Source organism: Elephantulus edwardii, unplaced genomic scaffold (genome assembly GCF_000299155.1).
Source record: "Elephantulus edwardii isolate Elephantulus edwardi_28Jun2011 unplaced genomic scaffold, EleEdw1.0 scaffold00109, whole genome shotgun sequence".
NCBI classification, from domain to species: Eukaryota; Metazoa; Chordata; class Mammalia; order Macroscelidea; family Macroscelididae; genus Elephantulus; species Elephantulus edwardii.
This window is the reverse complement of record NW_006399859.1, coordinates 1,385,235-1,391,234: the sequence shown is the minus strand read 5'-3', so window position 1 is coordinate 1,391,234 and position 6,000 is coordinate 1,385,235.

The window sequence follows — 6,000 nt, the reverse complement described above, 5'->3', positions numbered from 1 at the left end:
CTCTATAATGAATGATTGAATGTATGGAGAATATGCAACGTTTATGTGAATAGACCTATAGCTGTTGTTGTGTTGTTATGTGCTTAACTAAGACTTACAGCAACCCTGTGAACAATGGATCTGAACCTTGCCCTATCCTGAGCCAACCTCACAATCCCCAATACACCTGACCTCATTGCCAGTGTCACTGTGTCAATCCAACTCATCCAGGGTCTTCCTTGGATAATAACATTAACCAAATAAAGTACTCACAACATTGTTGTTTTTGTTGCTGTGTGCGGTCAAATTGATGAAGAATCAATGTTGTTTGTGGTACAGAGTTGATTACAACTTATGGTGACAATACGAGCAACAGTTTAGTACTTAGTTTTATCTTGTGCCATCCTCATCATCTCCAACGTACCCGAGTCCATTATTGCAGTCATTGTGTCAATTAAACTCATTGTGTGTGTTCTTTTCACCAAAAGTCTACTTTTCCCAGCATGATGTGTTTTTTTGAAGGACTGATATTTCCTAACATGGTCCAAGCATGTAAAACAAGGTTTTACCATCTTTGCCTCTAAAAACCACCCTAGTTATATTTCCTCCAACACAGATTTGTTTTGGTATTTTAATAGTGAATGTTGTTGCTGTTTTGTGTACCATTGAGTTGGAAGCAACTCTTACCTTCCTCTCAAGTGGGTTTTCAGAGGCAGTATAATCACATGGGAAGAGCTGAAGTCCACAGGAGATTTCACATTCTTCACCAACACCACGGTTCGATGGCATCAAGTCTTTCTGTCATCCTTATTAATTACTCAATTGTCAGATGCATTGAAAGAAATGGAAAATATCTAGTTTGGATCAGGCAAACCTTAGTCTTTCAACTGACATCCTTACTCATTAGCGCATTGGAAATATCCTTGGCAGAACATTTACCCAATGTCATATGTCCTTTGATTTGTTAGGGTTGATATTAGATCTAAGTAACATTAAATTCTTGACAATGTCAATCTTTCCTCTATCTTCACAATGTTGCCTATTGGTTCAGTGATGAGGATTTGTGTTTTCTTGATGTTAAGAAAATATATTCAATAATAGGCATCCTAAAACACAGAGTTCCTAGACAATAATCTTTACAGGAGCAAACTGCAACATCTTTTTTTTTCTCTTCACATAGATGCTAGTAGATTCAAACTACCAATATTTTGTTTAGCAACTGAGCACTTAACCATTATAAGATCCCCTTCATACTAATATTAAGGCTCTGATATTATAACCCTATACGCAGACACTAAAATTGGTAAGAAGTAGTACTTTTTCTCATTCTCTGTGAATAGCCTTTTCTTATTTGTGCTAGGGAAAACGTTGGCTTTTTAAAAATTTTTTTTAAATTTTATTAATTTCAATGAACATTTACAGAGATTCTGGATTTCCATTCATTCATTGTTGCACTTTTTTCTTTACCCCCCCCCTCCCCAGTATGCTCCTCTCCCTGAAAAGCAGAAGATAAACTTCTCCGTTGGTATACAATCACCCCGCCCCAATGCACTCCACTATGCAACCTTAATTCTGGACTCCTGTGATAATCATAATATGCTATCATAGTTTTTTTTTAATGTACACAAAAATGTAATTTTTAGAAGGACCAAATTAATCTATTTTATCCTCTCCTAATTGTGGATTTCTTTTTAATGCAAAGAAATGCTTTTCTCCTTTTGCCATAAGAGGGCAGCAGTTAGAAAATCATTTTTACTGCCCTTTACTCTTTAATAGTCATCTCTTTTTGCCTTTTGGTTGCTATTATTTTTATTTAGTCACAATTTTGATTAAAGTATGCCTAAGCAGTTAAATATTAGAAATTGTAGATATTCTGCCCTATAGATGAACTCTATATTCAGATTTTTGTTTTAGTAAACGTTTCTCTGTGTTAAGTGAGAACCCTCCCCACTCGGTCTCTTGATTATTTACGTAGATCAGAAAATGGAGTCAGTGTTTGGGTTAGGGATATCTGATTTACAGACTTCTACTTACCCTTTAATGTGATGTAAATTTTCCCTTACTTTAAAATAATTGGGCCAATCCCAATTTACTGTTGTGATTTTTCATCACTATCACTTTCAGTTCCAGCACATGCAGCTTTTATTTTTTTAAATTTTTTTTATTTTATTATTTTTGTGTGAGTGTACCGTCAAATCAGATCTGACTGGTACAGGAGGAGACTGCCCCTCCTTCCCTGGCAGAGCATCTGGTGGGTTCGAACCGTGCGCTTCTGGGATTGTAGTTGCAGCTCCTTGCCACTAGGCCACCACAGCTCTCCTCACATGCAGCTTTTAAATTATTGAAAATGGTTCAAGCCTTTTCTTACACTACAGTAAGGAAATAAGAACTATATACACCTGGTCCAACAGATGTACAAATTCCTAGAGACACAGAAATACTTCCCGTTCATACTCTGGGGACTGTAAAGTTAAATAGAAAATCTCCAAGTGTTTGCAGCCAAGTGGGAGATTTCAATGTTAGATGTCTTCCTTCAAAGAGGACAGAATTCTATAATCTTCAATGACTAATGTGTTACCCAGAGGAATAAAATCAGTAACCCAAGAAGATGAAAGCAAAACTGGATCAATATAGGTCTCAAAGACAGATATTTCAATTAGGTAAGTTTCCCTTATCCCTAGATAATATTACACATTTTAACTTTATTTATTTGTAAAGATCTTAAGTAACGGTCTCTTTCATATTAATGTACATTTAAATTTTATTATTTTTGCAAGTTTGCGTCTTTTCTGATTTTATGTTGCAATCTTATATCTTTATTCTGCGAAAATTTTTGAGAGTTTAAAGAGAATAAAATCTTCAAAGGCCTTCTGTAAATTTACCACATTATGTATATTGTGTGGAATTTAGAATTAGAAATAATTTCATGGCAATGGAAGGATAGTATTTGATTTCTACTCATCATAAAACTTTCATTTCTTCAAGCATAATTATATGTAGTAAGTAAGAACTTCCCCCCCTTCCTCATCTCAGTACAGAAAGAAAGAACTAGAATACAACATAGAAATATTCATAATGATAAATTCAAATAGAAAGTAGATGCATACACAAAGAATGCATTATATACATGATTACAATACATGCATTTCTGATAGTGAAAATATAGAGTTAGGTGACCAATGGATATTTCCATAAAACTCTCTGCTTTTGGTTTTTTAATCAGACAGATCACAGTAAAATCAAAAGACAGTTTCTACTTGCCAGAATACATAACAGTACCAACAACTATTGAGTTATGTACACAGATGTGATCCTTGAGACAAATGAAATTATTTCCTCTATCTCTGGCTCTTGAGAAATTGCATAATGATTGTTTCTTGGAAATGTCTCCAAGGCTAACACTGAAAAGCAAAGTTAAATAAACCCTCCATTTAAAAACCTGTGATAGGAAAAAAAGTCACAGATGCCTTCTACAGCTTATTTGTATAGTCTAAACCTGAGAGAAGTATGTAATTATTGGAGAGAAAGTTGATTTAGGAATTCAAAGTCAAATAAAGCTGTACTGTCAAAAAGCCTTATAAAGCAAGTTTCCCTTAAAGAATGGTCATTCTTTTTGTCTATTATAGAAAGCTGCAAAACCATGTTGAATTAATGGTGAGACATGGAGTTTTAATTCTGGAGGAATCCAGATTTCTGACTTAAACTAAGGTTGACTAATCCACCAAAATTATCATCATGTGATAATCTTTGAACCTTAAAAAATGGAAATTGGTTTCCTAAAAACCATCTTTGTGTCAAAGGATAACGTCACTTAAATTTTAAAGAATATCCACTGTATACTTTTTCAGAAGTATGTATGCTCAGTCAATTTAGAGAAATAGTCCAGAAGGTCTATCTTATGATCTATTAAGGACTGAGTGTTCTTCAAGTCAATGCTGGGGAAAAAAATCTTATGTAACCACAGTTGTTTTATCATTTTAATGATTATACAAGACAATCCTGTACGGAACCCAGAAAAAAGACAAATTGTCCAGTCAGTTTTGTTCTAGACCTTGTCTTTAGCGTTGTATAGTTACTAAAGATTACACATGGAATATGAGATGAGATTTCATCATCCTTGCTTTAAAGGAGCACCCTGCTTGCACTTCCTCCAAAGCAGATGTGTTCGTCCCTTTGGCAGTCCCTGGGGGATTCAATTATCTCCTTTGACAGTGCATGGGCTATTCAAAACTTTGGCTCATATGTTTTGGGTCTTGTCAGGAGGCACCAGCCCTTGCAAAACAACATCATGATGGGAAAGATAGCAGGTCAGTGAAAGAAAAGAAGACCCTAAAAAGAGTTGAATTAACACAGTTACTGTAGCCCTGGGCTTCAGCATGGCAGAGATCATAAAATGATGATAAGTAGCTTAAGGTCCTGACCTGTTTTTTTTTCATGAAGTCACTATGAGTCATAGTCAACTTGATGTCACTCAACAACAATAACCACAGAGAGAATATAAACATCTGCAAAATAACCCTTCTTCTTTGGAATACTCTTCACTCTTTAGTCAGAAGTGTAGCCAAATTTGTGAATTATATATTAAACAAACTTCAAATAAATGTCTATTGTTGCCTAAATAATTTTACCTTAACAAGGACTTTACTATAATAAAAAAGTAATAAAACCTAACTGAGAATATTGTTGTTATATGCCTAAAGATTGGAATCAGTTTATTCTTGGGAGAGTTTCTAGAAGCTGTAAATTGCATTGTTGTTTTTAAGCGTTGTCAAGTCATAGATGGCTCATAGTGACCCTGTGAATGAAAGACCTGAATAGGATGACATTTATTTATAGGATTAAAAGCTTGATCACCTTTGCCTCCAAGGAGCACTCTGGCTGCACCTTCTCCAAGATATATCTATTTGTTCTTTTGGGAATCCATAGGATATTCAGTACTCTTCCCCAACAAAACATCAATTCAAAGGCATCAATTCTTCTCCTGTCATCCTTATTCATTGTCTACCTCTCAGATGCAGAGTGAGTGAAAAGACTGTGGCCTGACTTTGATACACATTAGTCCTTACACTAATATCATTGCTCCTCAATAATTTTGAGAGATCCTTGACTGCAGACTTTCCCAGTGCAATATGTCTTCTTATATCCTTCCTGACAGCTGTGTTGATAGTGGATCCAATTAAGATGAAGTTGTTGACAGTTTCAATCTTTCTCCATCTATCACGATGTTGTCTATTGGTCCAGGGATGAGGAGTTTTGTTTTCTTGATATTGAGATGGAGTCCATATTAAAGGCTGTAGTCTTTGATCTTCTGTAGCAAGTGCTTTAAGTTCTCCTTACTTTCATCAAGCAAGGTGGTGTCATCTGCATAAAGTAGGTTATTGATGAGACTTCCTCTGATCCTGATGCCACATTTTTTAAGCCTATAATTTATTTTCTATTTTAAACATTTTTATTTTTCACTCTTCATTTTTAGAAAAATCATGTTGTTACACTTTTGTGATGGTTTACACAGTAATTTTGATTCCTAGTCAACAAACTCTTTGCAAGTTGTTCACTAACCTTCCTTACATGCACAGTGCGTGAGGATTCTCATTATTTCTGCTCTGGTTCTTCCATTTTGCCTCTCTTATAATTGAGAGCTAAACATTCTTCTTCATAAAGTCCAGCTTCTTGAATAATTTGCTTAGCATACAGACTGAATAGGCATGGAAAAAAAGATACGTCTTTCTTAATTTTAGAGAAGAGCACTGAACATCCCATGGGCGGTCAACAGAATGAATAGATACATACTGGAGAGAGTGCTCTTTGGAGGCAAGAATGAAGAGGCTTCACCTCACATACTTTGGACAAGAATAACAGTGTTCACTTACTCTGTTTGCACAACAACCTTTTAATCTAGGTGTAGGTTTTGCATGAGCATAATTAAATGTTCTGGGATTCCAATTCTTTTCAAGGTTAGCCGTAATTTGTTATGATCCACAGAGTCAAATATCTTTGCTTAGTCAATAAAACACAAATAGA